General features: G+C 46.2%; 1 pseudogene; it reads left to right on the top strand.

The window, feature by feature from the left end:
* The first annotated feature begins 382 nt into the window (after positions 1-382).
* LOC123428823 lies at positions 383-1,902 on the top strand (annotated as a pseudogene).
* The last annotated feature ends 17,786 nt before the right edge of the window (positions 1,903-19,688 follow it).

The following is a 19,688-nucleotide window of genomic DNA, read 5'->3' as shown; positions in this document are numbered from 1 at the left end:
TTAAGTTCTATAATAATTTTTCTGATACAGCACAATGACATTAATTTTCGCCATGTAGGATCTTATAGACTACTACAACTCTTCTACAACAAGAGACTCGGCTGGACGGGCTACAACAAGAGAAGCATGTCAAGCCAGCCATGAAGCATTGGATCAAATCATGAAAGGTGTGGATGTATTTGTGTTGCGCCTAATTTTACTTCGTCGTTCTAACGTGTGGGTTCTGCTCTTTTTCAGGTTGTTGTGAGGAGCGATGCTGCCAGTGCATCGCGTGTGAGTCGGCTCCCGGTGTAAGGTTCAATTTCTCAGTTTTTTTATTTTGCCGTTCTCCTCCTGTTCTATTTTTTCCAGTGGGTTTAGGGATGGCAAGGAGCCAAGGACAATGCGTGTGCCCGACTGGCAGGCGCTGGATGGCCATGGCGGCTCCGCCTCCTGGGAAGAAGAGACGAGGGAGAGAGAGGAGGTGAGATGGAGAGAAGAGAAGTAGAGCAGGGGCGACACGAATTCGTTCTGCTGGTCCGACGGCGGCTTCAGTCGGCCGATCCAGGTATGTGTCCTGATTTGCTCGCCTGCACCACCGCAACAGGCATCTCTTCCATGTACTACGCCAAGAACGACTTCGGAGGATGACCCCTGCGAGGAAGCTGACAGGAGCTCGCGTCCATCCAGATCAAGTGCAGCGCCGCCGATGTTTGGGTAGTACACGAGCGCGAGCTTTGGGGGCGAGTGCGATTTTTTGGGGGCAAGAGAATCACCGGGGAGGTGGAGCATCCGCTGCGATGCGAAGTAGACATCCAGAGTCACCTTAGGCACCCCAATATTCTTCGCTTATATGGGTATTTTTATGATCAGGTACAGATTGTCCCAACTATAACACGGAGAATCATTATTGCTTCATTTCACCCTCGTCTGATCATCAGTTCCATACAAATTTTGCAGACCCGTGTTTACCTAATCTTGGAACATGCCGGAAAAGGAGAGCTCTACAAGGAGTTGCAGAGATGCAAGCATTTCTCAGAAAGACGCTCCACAACTGTAAGTATATGCTTTGAATGTGTTCGTGGTAAATGTATCATCTACACACTATTCAAAAGTAGTAGCTGAACTTTCCTTGTTTTTATTTTCAGTACATTGCATCATTGGCACGTGCCCTGATCTATCTTCACGGGAAGCACGTGATACATCGAGATATTAAACCGGAAAACCTTTTAGTTGGAGTGCAGGTATTTGCACTACTTTGCTTTGCTTTTTTATGAACTGGAACAATATGCTCTGTGGTGTTTACAACAGGTATATGCTTTCATAATAGGGCGAGCTGAAGATTGCTGACTTCGGCTGGTCTGTTCATACCTTTAACCGAAGGAGGACAATGTGTGGGACTTTAGATTATCTGCCTCCTGAAATGGGTACTTTCCTTTTCATTTACTTTAGTGTCACAACTCATTCGTGGTGAAATAGAATACCACAAATTTCTATTAGCTTTACTTGTCTCTCAATTTGTTGCATGTTTATAGTGGAGAAGACATAGCACGATTACCATGTAGACATATGGAGCTTGGGCATCCTATGTTATGAATTCCTTTATGGGCTCCCAACTTTTGAAGCCAAAGAACACTCTGAGACATATCGAAGGTAACTCAGCAGTGAGACTACATTTGCAGCATTGCACCATAAGTTATTCCGATTGAATCACATGTTTAAATCTTCATGATTGAGAGATTACAGTTAGTTTAAAATCCATGCAACTGTACTTAGCTCCCTTCGCACCCTTATAAGCAACCGATGTCTCTGAAACTGCCTTGTTAAAAATACAGGAGAGTAAAAGTGGATCTGAAGTTCCCATCGAAACCATTTGTATCTCCTGCTGCGAAGGACCTCATTTCACATGTAACTGACTTCTGATCATGATTACAACAAGAAAATAGTTAATGTGACATGTCCTGTGCTGAAAATGTGTCTGTCTTACAAATGGTCACCGGAGGAATACTTTGTGTGTATCAAACGTCGCAACGTAACTAGGTGACTATAAAGATGCTCTACAGGTATCTCCGAAGGTGTTCGTTGAGTTAGTATGGATCGAGACTGGGATTTGTCACTCCGTGTGACGGAGAGGTATCTCGGGGCCCACTCGGTAATACAACATCACACACAAGCCTTGCAAGCAATGTGACTTAGTGTAAGTTGCGGGATCTTGTAATACGGAACGAGTAAAGAGACTTGCCGGTAAACGAGATTGAAATAGGTATGCGGATACTGACGATCGAATCTCGGGCAAGTAACATACCGAAGGACAAAGGGAATGACATACGGGATTATATGAATCCTTGGCACTAAGGTTCAAACGATAAGATCTTCGTAGAATATGTAGGATCCAATATGGGCATACAGGTCCCGCTATTGGATATTGACCGAGGAGTCTCTCTGGTCATGTCTACATAGTTCTCGAACCCGCAGGGTCTGCACACTTAAGGTTCGACGTTGTTCTATGCGTATTTGAGTTATATGGTTGGTTACCGAATGTTGTTCGGAGTCTCGGATGAGATCACGGACGTCACGAGGGTTTCCGGAATGGTCCGGAAACGAAGATTGATATATAGGATGACCTCATTTGATTACCGGAAGGTTTTCGGAGTTACCGGGAATGTACCGGGAATGACGAATGGGTTCCGGGTGTTCACCGGGGGGGGGGGGGGGCAACCCACCCCGGGGAAGCCCATAGGCCTTGGGGCTGGCGCACCAGCCCTTAGTGGGCTGGTGGGACAGCCCAAGAAGGCCCTATGCGCCATAGGAAGAAAATCAAAGAGAAAAGGAAAAAAAAAGAGGAGGTGGGAAAAGGGGGAAGGACTCCTCCTTCCAAACCTAGTTGGACTCGGTTTGGAAGGGGAGGGTTGCCCCCCTTGGCTCGGCCGACCCCCTTGGGAGTCCTTGGACCCCAAGGCAAGGCTCCCCCTCCTCCCCCTATATATACGGAGGTTTTAGGGCTGATTTGAGACAACTTTGCCACGGCAGCCCGACCACATATCTCCACGGTTTCACCTCTAGATCGCGTTTCTGCGGAGCTCGGGCGGAGCCCTGCTGAGATAAGATCACCACCAACCTCCGGAGCGCCGTCACGCTGCCGGAGAACTCATCTACCTCTCCGTCTCTCTTGCTGGATCAAGAAGGCCGAGATCATCGTCGAGCTGTACGTGTGCTGAACGCGGAGGTGCCGTCCGTTCGGCACTAGATCGGAGCGGATCGTGGGACGGATCGCGGGACGGTTCGTGGGACGGTTCGCGGGGCGGATCGAGGGGCGTGAGGACGTTCCACTGTTGGAAATATGCCCTAGAGGCAATAATAAATTAGTTATTATTATATTTCTTTGTTCATGATAATCGTTTATTATCCATGCTATAATTGTATTGATTGGAAACACAATACTTGTGTGGATACATAGACAAAACACTGTCCCTAGTAAGCCTCTAGTTGACTAGCTCGTTGATCAAAGATGGTCAAGGTTTCCTGGCCATAGGCAAGTGTTGTCACTTGATAACGGGATCACATCATTAGGAGAATCATGTGATGGACTAGACCCAAACTAATAGACGTAGCATGTTGATCGTGTCATTTTGTTGCTACTATTTTCTGCGTGTCAAGTATTTGTTCCTATGACCATGAAATCATATAACTCACGGACACCGGAGGAATGCTTTGTGTGTATCAAACGTCGCAACGTAACTGGGTGACTATAAAGATGATCTACAGGTATCTCCGAAGGTGTTCGTTGAGTTAGTATGGATCAAGACTGGGATTTGTCACTCCGTGTGACGGAGAGGTATCTCGGGGCCCACTCGGTAATACAACATCACACACAAGCCTTGCAAGCAATGTAACTTAGCGTAAGTTGCGGGATCTTGTATTACGAAACGAGTAAAGAGACTTGCCGGTAAACGAGATTGAAATAGGTATGCGGATACTGACGATCGAATCTCGGGCAAGTAACATACCGAAGGACAAAGGGAATGACATACGGGATTATATGAATCCTTGGCACTGAGGTTCAAACGATAAGATCTTCGTAGAATATGTAGGATCCAATATGGGCATCCAGGTCCCGCTATTGGATATTGACCGAGGAGTCTCTCGGGTCATGTCTACATAGTTCTCGAACCCGCAGGGTCTGCACACTTAAGGTTCGACGTTGTTTTATGCGTATTTGAGTTATATGGTTGGTTACCGAATGTTGTTCGGAGTCCCGGATGAGATCCAGGATGTCACGAGGAGCTCCGGAATGGTCCGGAGGTAAAGATTGATATATAGGAAGTCCTGTTTTGGTCACCGGAAAAGTTTCGGGCTCATCGGTAGTGTACCGGGAGTGCCGGGAGGGGTGCCGGGGACCATCGGGAGGGGTGTCACGCCCCAAGGGGTCTCATGGGCTATGGGAAGAGATAAACCAGCCCCTAGTGGGCTGGAATAAGTTCCCACTAAGGCCCATAAGGTTTGAGAAGGAAAAAACACAAGGTGGAAAGAGTTTCCAAGTGGGAAGGTGGAATCCTACTCCAAGTAGGATTGGAGTAGGACTCCTCCACCTCCAATTTCGGCCAACCCTTGAGGGTTTGAGGCTGCCTCTTCCCTCCCCCTCCGTCCTATATATACTAAGGTATTAGGGCTGATTTGAGACAACTTTTGCCACGGCAGCCCGACCACATACCTCCATAGTTTTTCCTCTAGATCGCGTTTCTGCGGAGCTCGGGCGGAGCCCTGCTGAGACGAGATCATCACCAACCTCCGGAGCGCCGTCACGCTGCCGGAGAACTCTTCTACCTCTCCGTCTCTCTTGCTGGATCAAGAGGGCCGAGATCATCGTCGAGCTGTACGTGTGCTGAACGCGGAGGTGCCGTCCGTTCGGTACTAGATCGTGGGACTGATCGCGGGATTGTTCGCGGGGCGGATCGAGGGACGTGAGGACGTTCCACTACATCAACCGCGTTCTCTAACGCTTCTGCTGTACGATCTACAAGGGTACGTAGATCACTCATCCCCTCTCGTAGATGGACATCACCATGATAGGTCTTCGTGCGCGTAGGAAATTTTTTGTTTCCCATGCGACGTTCCCCAACAGTGGCATCATGAGCTAGGTTCATGCGTAGATGTCTTCTCGAGTAGAACACAAAAGGTTTTGTGGGCGGTGATGTGCGTTTTGCTGCCCTCCTTAGTCTTTTCTTGATTCCGCGGTATTGTTGGATTGAAGCGGCTTGGACCGACATTACTCGTACGCTTACGAGAGACTGGTTTCATCGTTACGAGTAACCCCCTTTGCTCAAAGATGACTGGCAAGTGACGGTTTCTCCAACTTTAGTTGAATCGGATTTGATCGAGGAGGTCCTTGGATGAGGTTAAATAGCAACTCATATATCTCCGTTGTGGTGTTTGCGTAAGTAAGATGCGATCCTACTAGATACCCTTGGTCACCACGTAAAACATGCAACAACAAAATTAGAGGACGTCTAACTTGTTTTTGCAGGGTGTGATTGTGATGTGATATGGCCAACGATGTGATGTGATATATTGGATGTATGAGATGATCATGTTGTAATAGAAATATCGACTTGCATGTCGATGGTACGGCAACCGGCAGGAGCCATAGGGTTGTCTTTATACTAACGTTTGTGCTTGCAGATGCGTTTACTATTTTGCTAGGATGTAGCTTTAGTAGTAATAGCATAAGTAGCACGACAACCCCGATGGCAACACGTTGATGGATGATCATGGTGTGGCGCCGGTGACAAGAAGATCGTGCCGGTGCTTTGGTGATGGAGATCAAGAAGCACGTGATGATGGCCATATCATGTCACTTATGAATTGCATGTGATGTTAATCCTTTTATGCACCTTATTTTGCTTAGAACGACGGTAGCATTATGAGGTGATCTCTCACTAAAATTTCAAGACGAAATTGTGTTCTCCCCGACTGTGCACCGTTGCGACAGTTCTTCATTTCGAGACACCACGTGATGATCGGGTGTGATAGACTCAACGTTCACATACAACGGGTGCAAAACAGTTGCACACGCGGAACACTCGGGTTAAGCTTGACGAGCCTAGCATGTGCAGACATGGCCTCGGAACACATGAGACCGAAAGGTCGAGCATGAATCGTATAGTTGATATGATTAGCATAGGGATGCTTACCACTGAAACTATTCTCGACTCACGTGATGATCGGACTTGAGATAGCGGATTTGGATCATGTACCACTCAAATGACTAGAGAGATGTACTTTTTGAGTGAGAGTTCTTAAGTAATATGATTAATTGAACTAATTGTCATGAACATAGTCTAATGGTCTTTGCGAATTACGATGTAACTTGCGCTATAGCTCTACTGTTTTTATATGTTCCTAGAGAAAATTTAGTTGAAAATTGATAGTAGCAACCTTTGCAGACTGAGTCTGTAAAACCGAGGATTGTCCTCGTTGCTACGCAGAAGGCTTATGTCCTTAATGCACCACTCGGTGTGCTGCACCTCGAGCGTCGTCTGTGGATGCTATGAACATCCGACATACACATTACTGAAGACTACACGATAGTTCAGTGCAAGATACTTGATGGCTTAGAAGCAAGGCGCCGAAAACGTTGTAAAACGTCACGGAACATAAGTGATGTTCTGAAGAGATGCAGTTGTGATTTCATGCTTGTGCCCTTGTTAAGAGGTACTAGACCTCCAACAAGATTCTTTGACCACAAAGTAAAGGAGAAAAGCTCAATCGTTGAGCATGTGCTCAGATTGTCTGAGTACGACAATCCCTTGAATCAAGTGGGAGCTAATCTTCCAGATGAGATAGTGATGGTTCTCCAAAAGTCACTGCCACCAAGCTTTGAGAGCTTCGTGATGAACTATGACATATCAAGGATAGATACAATGATCCTTGAGCGATTCGCGACGTTTGACACTGCGAAAGTAGAAATCAAGAAGGAGCATCAATAGTTGATGGTTTGGAAAACCACTAAGTTTCAAGAAAGGCGAGGGCTAGAAGGGATACTTCGTGAAACGGCAAAACAGTTGCTGCGCTAATGAAGAGACCCAAGATTAAACCCAAACCCGAGACTAAGTGCTTCTGTAATAAGGGGAACAGTCACTGAGGCGGAGCAACTCTAGATACTTGGTAGATAAGAAGGCTGGCAAAAGTCGAAAGAAGTATATTTGATATACATAATGTTGATGTGTACTTTACTAGTACTCCTAGTAGCATGAGGGTATTGGATACCGGTTCGGTTGCTAAGTGATTAGTAACGCAAAATGAAAGCTACGACATAAACGGAGACTAGCTAAAGGCAAGGTGACGATACGTGTTGGAAGTGTTTCCAAGGTTGATATGATCAAACGTCGCACGCTCCCTCTACCATCGGGATTGGTGTTGAACCTAAATAATTGTTATTTGGTGCTTGCGTTAGGCATGAACATGATTGGATCGTGTTTATTGCAATACGATTATTCATTCAAAGAGAATAATGGTTACTCTATTTGCTTGAATAATCACCTTCAATGGTTTATTGAATCTCGATTGTAGTGTTACACATTGGTGCCAAAAGATACGAGTTGATGATGATAGTACCACTTACTTGTGGCACTGCCGCTTGAGTCATGTTAGTATGAATTGCATGAAGAGGCTCCATGCTGGTGGATCTTTACTCACCTGATTTCGAATCACTAGTGACATGCAAATCATACCACATGAGCAAGGCCTTGTTTTCATTGAGATGAAACAAGATAGTAACTTGTTGGAAGTGATACATTTTGATGTATGCAGTCCAGTGAGTGCTGAGGCACGCAGTGGATATCATTATGTTCTTACTTCACTGACGACTTGAGTAGATACAGGAGTATTTACTTAATGAATCACAAGTCTGAAATATTGAAAAGTTCAATTCTGTTTCAGAGTGAAGTTCGTCGTAAGAAGAGGATGAACTGTCTACGATATGATCATAGAAATGAATATCTGAGTTACGAGTTTTTGGTACACAGTTAAGACAATGTGGAAATTGTTTCACAGTTCATGCCACCTGGAACATCATGGTGTGATAATGTGTCTGAACGTCATACCACGCACTATTTAGTATGGTGCATGATGTGATGTATCTTATCGAATTACCACTATCGTTTATGGGTTATGCATTAGAGACAACCACATTCACTTTAAATAGGGCACCGCGTATTTCCGTTGAGATGACACAGTATAGACTGAGGTTTAGAGAAATCTAAACTGTCGTTTCTTGAAAGTTTGGGGCTTCGAAACTTATGTGAAAAAGGTTTTAGTCTGATAAGCTCGAACCCAAAGCGGACAAATGCATCTTCATAGGATATCCAAAACAGTTGGGTACATCTCCTATCTCAGATCCGAAAGCAAAGTGTTTGTTTCTAGAAAAGGATCCTTTCTCGAGAAAAGGTTTATCTCGAAAGAATTGAGTGGGAGGGTAGTAGAACTTGATGAGGTTATTGAACCATCACTTCAACCAGTGTGTAGCAGGGCGCAGGAAGTTGTTCCTGTGGCGCCTACACCAATTGAAGTGGAAGCTGATGATGGTGATCATCAAGCATCGGATCAAGTTACTACAAACCTCGTAGGTCGACAAGGTCGCGTACTGCTGCAGAGTAGTACGGTAACCCTGTCTTGGAGGTCATGTTGTTGAGAAACAGTGAACCTACGAGTTATGGAGAAAGCGATGGTGGGCCCAGATTCCGACAAATGGCTGCAAGCCATAAAATCCGAGAGAGGATCCATGTGTGAAAACAAAGTGTAGACTTTGGTAGAACTACTTGATGGTCATAGGACTATTGAGTAAAAATGGATCTTTAAAAGAAGACAGACAATGATGGTGATAAGTCACTATTAAGAAAAGCTCGACTTGTCGCAAAGATGTTTTCGACAAGATCAAACAGTTGACTATGATGATACTTTCTCACTCGTAGCGATGCTAAAGGTCTGTTGGAATTATGTTAGTAGTTGCTGCATTATTTATGAAATATTGCACGTAGGATGTCAAAACATTGTTTCCTCGACGGTTTCCTTGAGCAAACATTGTATGAGATACAACCATGAGGTTTTGTCGATCCTAAGGATACTAACAAGTATGCAAGCTCCAGCGATCCTTCAATGGACTGGTGCAAGCATCTCGGAGTTGGAATAAGCACTTTGATGAGATGATCAAAGATTTTGGGTTTGTACAAGGTTTATGAGAAACTTGTATTTCCAAAGAAGTGAGTGGGAGCACTATAGAATTTCTGATAAGTATATGTGGTTGACATATTGTGGATCAGAAGTAATGTAGAATTTCTGTAAAGCATACAAGGTTGTTTGAAAGGAGTTTTCAAAGGAATACCTGGATTGAGCTACTTGAACGTTGAGCATCAAAGATCTATGGAGATGGATCGAAAGCGCTTAATGGAAGTTTCAACAAGATGCATGCCTTGACAAGTTTTTGAAGGAGTTCAAAATAGACCAGCAAAGAAGGAGTTCTTGGTTGCGTTGTGAGGTGTGAATTTGAGTAAGACTCAAAACCCGACCACGGCAGAATAAAGAGAATAGACGAAGGTCGTCTTCTATGCCTTAGCCGTAGAATCTAAAGTATGCCATGCTGTGTACCGCACCTGATATGTGCCTTGACTCAAAATATGTTGAGAGGTACAGAGAGTGATCCATGATTGAATCACTAGCAGCGGTCAAAATTTATCCTTAGTAACTAATGGACTAAGGGATTTTTCTCGATTATGGAGGTGGTTAAAGAGTTTGTCGTAAAAGGTTACGTCGATGCAAGCTTTGACACTAATCCGAATAACTATGAGTAGTGAAACGGATTCGTATAGTAGAGTAGATATTTGGAGCATTTCCGAATAGCACGTAGTAGCAGCATCTATAAGATGACATAAAGATTTGTAAAGGACGCACGGATCTGAAAGTTTCAGAACCGTTGACTAAAACCTCTCTCACGAGCAAGACGTGATCAGACCCCATAACTATATGGGTGTTGGATTCATTGTAATCACATGGTGATGTGAACTAGATTATTGACTCTAGTGCAAGTGGGAGACTGTTGGAAATATGCCCTAGAGGCAATAATAAATTAGTTATTATTATATTTCTTTGTTCATGATAATCGTTTATTATCCATGCTATAATTGTATTGATTGGAAACACAATACTTGTGTGGATACATAGACAAAACACTGTCCCTAGTAAGCCTCTAGTTGACTAGCTCGTTGATCAAAGATGGTCAAGGTTTCCTGGCCATAGGCAAGTGTTGTCACTTGATAACGGGATCACATCATTAGGAGAATCATGTGATGGACTAGACCCAAACTAATAGACGTAGCATGTTGATCGTGTCATTTTGTTGCTACTATTTTCTGCGTGTCAAGTATTTGTTCCTATGACCATGAAATCATATAACTCACGGACACCGGAGGAATGCTTTGTGTGTATCAAACGTCGCAACGTAACTGGGTGACTATAAAGATGATCTACAGGTATCTCCGAAGGTGTTCGTTGAGTTAGTATGGATCAAGACTGGGATTTGTCACTCCGTGTGACGGAGAGGTATCTCGGGGCCCACTCGGTAATACAACATCACACACAAGCCTTGCAAGCAATGTAACTTAGCGTAAGTTGCGGGATCTTGTATTACGAAACGAGTAAAGAGACTTGCCGGTAAACGAGATTGAAATAGGTATGCGGATACTGACGATCGAATCTCGGGCAAGTAACATACCGAAGGACAAAGGGAATGACATACGGGATTATATGAATCCTTGGCACTGAGGTTCAAACGATAAGATCTTCGTAGAATATGTAGGATCCAATATGGGCATCCAGGTCCCGCTATTGGATATTGACCGAGGAGTCTCTCGGGTCATGTCTACATAGTTCTCGAACCCGCAGGGTCTGCACACTTAAGGTTCGACGTTGTTTTATGCGTATTTGAGTTATATGGTTGGTTACCGAATGTTGTTCGGAGTCCCGGATGAGATCCAGGATGTCACGAGGAGCTCCGGAATGGTCCGGAGGTAAAGATTGATATATAGGAAGTCCTGTTTTGGTCACCGGAAAAGTTTCGGGCTCATCGGTAGTGTACCGGGAGTGCCGGGAGGGGTGCCGGGGACCATCGGGAGGGGTGTCACGCCCCAAGGGGTCTCATGGGCTATGGGAAGAGATAAACCAGCCCCTAGTGGGCTGGAATAAGTTCCCACTAAGGCCCATAAGGTTTGAGAAGGAAAAAAACACAAGGTGGAAAGAGTTTCCAAGTGGGAAGGTGGAATCCTACTCCAAGTAGGATTGGAGTAGGACTCCTCCACCTCCAATTTCGGCCAACCCTTGAGGGTTTGAGGCTGCCTCTTCCCTCCCCCTCCGTCCTATATATACTAAGGTATTAGGGCTGATTTGAGACAACTTTTGCCACGGCAGCCCGACCACATACCTCCATAGTTTTTCCTCTAGATCGCGTTTCTGCGGAGCTCGGGCGGAGCCCTGCTGAGACGAGATCATCACCAACCTCCGGAGCGCCGTCACGCTGCCGGAGAACTCTTCTACCTCTCCGTCTCTCTTGCTGGATCAAGAGGGCCGAGATCATCGTCGAGCTGTACGTGTGCTGAACGCGGAGGTGCCGTCCGTTCGGTACTAGATCGTGGGACTGATCGCGGGATTGTTCGCGGGGCGGATCGAGGGACGTGAGGACGTTCCACTACATCAACCGCGTTCTCTAACGCTTCTGCTGTACGATCTACAAGGGTACGTAGATCACTCATCCCCTCTCGTAGATGGACATCACCATGATAGGTCTTCGTGCGCGTAGGAAAATTTTTGTTTCCCATGCGACGTTCCCCAACATCCACTACATCAACCGCGTTTCTTAACGCTTCTGCTGTGCGATCTACAACGGTACGTAGATCGGAAATCTCCTCTCGTAGATGGACATCACCATGATAGGTCTTCGTGCGCGTAGGAAATTTTTTGTTTCCCATGCGACGTTCCCAACAGTCGCCTACACCTCCACAAGGTTCTGGAGCACCCCTGGATCGTCCAAAACGCCGACCCCTCTGGCGTTTACAAAGGGTAGAACTTTGCTATATATTGGAGGTTCTTGGAGTTGTTTGACGGCTCATTTCACCCTCTACCCCTCCTACTCTGTGTATCTCTTGTTTGACGACTCAATTATTTGGTCCATATATTGGATGTTCCTGAAGTTCGTATCCGGTGCCTTTTGTAATTGTTATTATTCAGGTGATCGGAACGATAGCCTAGGTTCTGATTAAGAAATCTCCTTTGTGTAGACTTTTTGTTCAACCTGCAGAACATCTCTGCTATTAAACTGTACATGGAAGCATAGTCACACAGATCATCTGTAGCTTACTAGGATATAATTAGTTTTTTTATTTGCATACAATGTCGAAGTATAGCTTTTCTTGGAACACATCTGAATTCGAAGTGGTATATTATTTTTTGAGAATAGTGTACGTGTGAATTTTTTATGTGATACAAGTCTAATCTACATTATTTTTCATCAATTGTGATGATGTTTTAATCAAGAAGTTCCTTGCTTCCCCGGTAACTATTAATATAAGCGCATGTGAACTATAAGCGCATGTTTTAATCAAGAAATGCAAGTTTACAGATTCAGAGAACGTGCAACCTCGTAGATGAATCAGAAACCTGTGTAATGATGACGACTGGATGGAGTGGTACTAATTGCATATATTCTGGACATTACTTATGTGCAGAAGCCAGGAAGTTGACCCATGTGTAACCTCATATATGAATCGGAAACATGTGCAATAATGATGACTTCGGAGGTTGACCCCTATGGGGAAGCTGACAGGAGCTCGCGTCCATCCAGAAGCGAGGAAGTTACTTAGGGCATGTCCAACGCGTCGCCTGAACCAGATGCCTCGCAGGCCAGCTCGGCTCGGGTGTCAGGTATGGGTGCCTCACAGTGTACTACTGTGGTCTGCAGAAGAGGCGGATGTTCAGAAAAAGCCCGAGAAAAAGGAAAAAAAGGAAGATCAACGGCAAGTCATTGTTTGCCTCTCGTTAATGCATGAGGAGGGGAAAGTGAAATAGGTGAGGAAAGTAAGAGATGGGAAGAAACATGGGACCCACATGCTGCTGATGCTTTCGTTGGGTGAAAGTTGTGCAAAACAATGGCTTCACGGATACAAGCCTACGTGGGGGAACCACCGAGTGGTAATGCTTCCGTAATTTAAGCCCTTATGTGCAGGTTTCAGATAAAGGTGATGCTGAAATAAGCTGTTGTGAGCAGTATCTCGCCTTAGGCACATCTTCTGTGAGCAACATATTACATAGCTCTACACCATTGGAGGAAACATCATAAAATCATAATGGTGCTCTACTTAACATAAAAATGAAAATATAATTTGTTGCACGTCGATTTTTTTTAAATGCATCAATAATTGTTGTTTTTCCGTGACAACGCACGGGCAACGAACTAACGAACTAGTATTGTTTAGGCTCGTCACGGTGCAGTCCACAAACCTCGGAGCAGCCTTCGAACCGATCATGCGAAATCTAGTTCGACGTACAAAATCATTAGGATATGATAACAAGTTCCGCTTCTGTGATACTACTACCAAAAGGGGGGTTCGGCATAATATCGTACCGTCACGCCCTCGCCGTCGACAGCACATGATCGGCTACGAACACGAGCTACACCGTTTACAGCTATCCAATTCCGCCGTCCCCCGTCAGCCAGCATCAAGCGCGCGCGGCCAACAGATTCACAAATACCGGCCGGGCCGGCCTGCCGGTCTATCGATCTGGTCCGTGAGACTACCCTAGCTACCCTCCGGTCACGTTCTTCACGCATGGGCATGGGCATGGGCATGCAGCGGCCCTCCGGAGAACCCAGCCGTTAAAACGATGCTATCATATCCACATTGTGGCCACCTGCACATCAGCTGCCATGTTAGTCAGTTTTGTCATGCTGGCGACTCGCGGCCACGTACGGCTGCTGCGTCTCTACAGAACGTACTGAGCGTGATTATGGGATGAAAGGGATTAGATTTGCCGTATCATCTTGACGAACGGAGTGGCGCGAGCAAGGGAGCGACGGCGACGAGATCGCTGCCGGTGTGCGTGCGTGGCGACGGCGCGTGTGCGATGGCGGCTGGGGTTGCCTGCGCGCGAGGGCGCAGCACAAGAGATGGGAGCGATCACGGTTGGGCGCGCGCTCGTATGGTACCGTCGCGGCGTGCCTCCCCTGGCGCCCTCGTATGCCGGGCGCGCGCAGCCCCAAAACCGTGTGCGGATCCGCCGGTTTCACTGAGCTTTGCATGCACCCCCGGGGGATCGAGTGACGGGAACTTCGGTCCAGTGCTCCGTTTCTGTCTCATTGCTCTGTTTTTCTCGTGTCTTTCTAGATGGGAGTAGAGTGGTTGGGTGCGTCCTTTTCTCCACATTAAGAGCCCAGAACTTACAAATTCGGTCCCCTAAATATCTGCGGACACGTCCGGTCGATGATCGGACGTGTCCGTTTTAAACCCTTAATTTTTTGTTGGTGTGACCGCACCTTTTATATTTTTTCTCATATGTCCGGTCATTTAAACATGATTGGTGAAGAGAAAAAGAATGGATAAAGAAACAGAAAAAGTGGTCCCGTATGAAATCACGTCCTATGTGGCAGACTGACCGGACGTTTACGAGCGCGTCCGCGAGCCCTCATATTGTCTTAATATTTCAGATGAATATGAGCAATGTCGGTCAGTCCGAATGTTTAAGATGGATATGAGGGGTCCGGCTAAATCAATTTTTTATGACCGGTCAGTGATCGGACGGGCTGTCTAGACGTTTGAGGTGGATTTGAAGGGTCTATCTGTAGTAGATGCTTTAAGAAAAAACTCCGTGGTGATACAATCAAAAGATGAGCAGCGAATTGCTACTAATCTAAGAGCATCTTCAACGAATGCCCAAAAGTTTGATGCCCCAAAAATGATTGTAAGTGATGAGAGAGGAGGTTTTGAGGCACCCGGAAAATTTCTGTTGTAACAGATGCCCTAAAATTGTTGCCCATGATTAACTGCATATTTTGAAATTACGAACTCTAGCACGAAATATTGAAGAGGCATTAAAATGACAATACATGTCGAAGTCGCCAAAGTACGAGTCGATGCCTATCACCCCTTCGTCGGAGGGGCTTGTGGTCATTGCCGGTAGACGGGTCCACCTCCTAGTCGGTAGATGCCTAAACAACTCGACAACCTTGGCGGAAATCTTATGATCCTCCTCCTCATCTGTCTTCTTCTTTATGTCGCACCTCCTATCTCGGTGAAGAATGCAATGTTTGAGTGACGATCTTCGGATTAGCCATGACAAACTTTTCCATATAAAGGGCATCGTTGGCCTTGGCGTAGCATTGCGTATCAGTCGGCGGTGTGCCTTCTCCTCCTCAGGGGATACAGTCCAAACGAAGGGCGAGAAACTGTGTGTGGTCAGCCTCCTCCGGGAAATTGAGCACCGCCCGGCGTCTGGTGCTGGCTGAAGTACGTGGTTCTATCGCACCGTAAGCGCTCGCAGCAAGCTGTGCGATGTTGAAGATGCCGAGCCACGTCCCCTCCCCTGTATCAGGGTTGCGGATCTTCGCGGCGAAGTGGCCCGATGACCGGCACTGAACGCCATGGTACAACATCGAGATCAAGGCACGAGGGCATCTTCCACTGCGGGGGGGGGGGGGGGGGGGGGTAGGGGTAGCCGAGTACCTCTGCGATGGTCGTGAAGAACCTTGGGGTGGTAGGCACAATCAAATCAGGGCAGCCGACCGCTAAAACCGATTGATCCAACGACGGGGATCAAAGATCTAGCTACGGTCGCCGACGAGGTGTCCGGATTTGGGTGGTCGGTGAAGGGGTGGACGGATTTGGGCGGCCATTATGGTGATGAGACTTGAGAGCAGCCTGGAATCGGGGTGTAAAATGGTGCGGGACTGGCTCATGGCAGGCGGCAGCGGGTATGGTGCCTGGAGTCGGAGACAAAGGCGACGGGCGACAAGGCGGTTGCAAGTGGGGAAGGTTCAATGGGGTGGTTGGGGTTCGCGCGATAGTGTTTTTCTTTTGTACATATAGCACATATTGGATCGAGTTGAGAACTAGAACAACCCCTCCATAAAATCCCTATCCAAAAATTTAACGGGGAAATGGAACATACCGGGTTCGTAATAAAAGGAAAAAAGACAAGTATTAAATTAGAAAGGAAAAATGTTGAATCACACACCATACAGGTGTTCAACTTTGACCCACAAAAGGGAAAAGGCACCGTCGAACAAGCGAGATTGAATCTTGGAGCGAATTCAATCCCACGTTGTAGATTGGCAAGATATGGTTAAAGCAAAGTATTTAAAGAAGAAGACTTTGTCTCAGGGTGAACCATCTTCTGCCAATTCCCATTTTCGGAATGGGCTTACGAGTGTTAAGATTAACTTATCTTACAAGCGAGCATATATATACAATTATATGGAGATCTGAATTATCGAGACTAGAGCCCGTCTATTCGATTACATGGACCAACATCAGTAATGGCCCCTAGCTACACTAAATCGTCCTTTGTCATTTATAGCTTCCGTCCTCACAAAGGTCGCAAGCTCCTCTGCAACAGCAATCCCGCGTTGCTCTGGTAGGGACTTCTCCCTTATGGCCGTGTACTATATAAGAAGAGGAGATGAATATGAATATCAATCATGATAACAAAGAATGACGGATAAAAATAGAGGTGTGAATGTTCATTGCTTACGTCGTATCTGTGATCCTTGTGCTCAGAGGTAAACGTGCGAATGGTCTCGCAAACATAGTATCTGCATAGATGCGTCCCCCGTGGCTGGTGGTCGCACTTTACGAGAATAGAATATATATAATCAAAATAATAATCTAGCATCATAAATGTATTGAAAATAGAAGTATATCATACTACTACTTACCTGAGCCGCTCTAAAGGTCAGCTTCTCAGGCTCGATACCGGGAGTCACGCACTTGAACCGCTTCCAAACCCTGCCCGACAAGGAAAATGATTTGCTAAGTTTTTCATTAATTGATAAATCAGAAAATCATCGAAAGAGACCGATAGAGGGCAAGAATGATTGAAATTACCCTTGGAGCATGTCCTGCAGGCTTTGGAACTGTTCCAAGGGTCTCGATAATGGGTCGAAGGCATCAACTCTTCCCTTATCAATTTGAATGTCCAACAGAATCCAATGGAAGCTGCACATGTATATATATATATGTGTGTGTCAGCAACTTATCAGTTACACTTATAAGTGAATGGACACAACAGAGTAAAGACCCTCACCTGAAGTTGTATGGAAATAGTATGTGGTCACAGAAATTTTGATCTGTTAGAAACCTTAGAAGGTTTTCCTCCGTCTCCTTGAGTTTATCAGTTAGCGTCGCTATATGTATTTTATCTGGGTCAATAAACCCAATATTTAGGATGTTCCTATTTTTACAATCCAGAATGTTCATTCTGCATAATAGAGTACAAGTTATATGTAGGCAATGAATTGAAATAACTAAACAAGTTATATGTAGACAACGAATTGAAAAACTTACAGACAATAGCAACTCATAAGCGGTTTGTTGAGGGCGTCGGCATTGTACATCTGGAAGAGTTCATCAAAGTCGATATGGATTTCTTCGGGGCGGCCGTAGTACTCCCGTGGGACACTCACCACGATCATCGTTCTCCCATTCTTTGATTCACTTAAGTACCATGTATGCAAGTAACTCATATTTGTTGGGAGATCATCTTTGCTGACCAAAGGCGCTCCCATGACAAACTGTGGCTTAGGGGCTACCACAGCCTTGGGTAACCTGTCGTCTTGGGAAGCCAGGACGTCTTCAACCGGGATACCCCATTCATCCGCCCACTTCTTTGCTAATTCCAAATCTTGCCCCTGCACCAGAGGGGGACATTCTCGGGTAACACCCTGAGGGGTGGGATCGACTGTTTGGCCTGTTGTCCAAGCTGAGGAACGTCTGATCTTTTTTTGCTTGTAGTTGAACTTGATTTGCTCCCACTTGCACTTGCACGTGATCTGCTCTTTTTCACTTCCTTCTGCAATGTGCGTGTATAGTCATCAGGCTTATGGTGTAAGTCATACTGTGATGGAAGGTTCGTGAAGTATTTTGCAAATGCTATTTGCTTCTCGGTGTATTCCGGGCGGGGCTCGGGTTCCTTCTTTTTCATCTACGCATCATGATGTTCCTTTGCTATCGTGGTGTTTTCCTCGGCGGTACAATCATAAGGTCTGATAGGAAGATTAGCATGAGGTACCTTTGGGAGGGGCGACAGTTTGCGCTTTGGGGAGCTCCGTCGCTTAGAAATCATCGGCGGAGCGTTCTTGCTGGCACGCTTCCGCTTAGTATCCGGAGCGGGCGGCGGCGGAGACGGACGACCCAAGTCCAGCGGCGGTGATCGAGATGGACTCGTGTTGTGCTGGCCGTCGTCATGTGGAGGGCTTGGAGGTGATGGAGGTGTAGGTGACCTGCGACGACTCGGACGCGGTGTTGTCCTTGGGGCCGAGCCTGGAAGCTTGATGTAGTTCTTGTCCCATAGGATGACTCCACCCAGTACTTCTCCGAGTGTCCTCTCATCTTCGGGTCCAGCTATGTCGAGCTCCATATCATGAAACCCCGCCATGATTTCATCCACCCCGACTTTAGCAAAGCCAGCTGGAATCTCACGGCCATGCCAGCGTGCATCAGGGCCAGAAGGTAAAGCTTGTCCGACGGCCACCTTCATGGATATGTTCTTGAATTTCTGATGGAGTTCACATGATGTTGACTCCTTGATTCCATCCACGGGGTAGCCGGGACAGCCCTCTATCATTCTTCATGCATCGTCGGGCGGGGCCTCAGATTCAGCCACGCTGCTTTTCCTCTTAGATGGGGCGCTGGTAATATCGAGTGCAGGATCTTCCTCGCGCGCTACTCCTCTAAGCTCATCAATCTGCTTCTGTTGCTCATTAATCCTGGCAAGCAACTGGTTGAACTTGTCATTCTCCTCATGCTGTTGTCGCTTCTTTGCTCTCGCTCGGCTTCTGTAAGTGTCTTGGTCTCTGGCAAACCCAAGCCACCACGGGTAAGAAGGACCGAAGCCTCGTGTTTGTCCTCCATGTTCGTCATTGCCGAGGACCAGTGTGAACAAATCTTTCTCTCTATCTGCAGTGAACTGTCTTTTTCCCTCCTTAATTTCTTTCACTATCTTTTTCCAATTCTCCCTGAGTATCCTAAGACCGTCACTGCAGATGAGGTCCCCTGTTTCTTCGTCGTACGAACCACCATGCGCAAGGAACCAATTTCTTGCTCTCAATTCCCACTCATCACGGAGTGGTTCAGGTATGATGCCTTTAGCTAGCAGATCTTGCTCTTTCTTATCCCACTTTGGGATGGCAGTCTCATAGCCCCCTGGCCCCAGCTTGTGGTGATATTTCTCCTTGTCGGCATTTTTATTGTTCTTTTCTGATAATGCTTGGGCATCTTCTGACTCCTTGTACTCTTGAAATGCCTTCCAGTGATTCGCTTGCTTGGCTAGATACCCCTCGAATACTGGCACTTTCTTTGTCTTCAGATAGTTTTTCCATAGCTTCTTCTTCCAGCTACGGAACAGTTCGACCATCTTCTTTAGAGTCCACCGCTTGACTTTGGCCCTCAGTATTT

The sequence above is a fragment of the Hordeum vulgare genome, chromosome 2H, assembly GCF_904849725.1.
Source record: "Hordeum vulgare subsp. vulgare chromosome 2H, MorexV3_pseudomolecules_assembly, whole genome shotgun sequence".
In the NCBI taxonomy this organism is placed as follows: domain Eukaryota; kingdom Viridiplantae; phylum Streptophyta; class Magnoliopsida; order Poales; family Poaceae; genus Hordeum; species Hordeum vulgare.
Note: the sequence above shows the minus strand (reverse complement) of the source record. Positions and strands in the feature narration are given on the sequence as shown.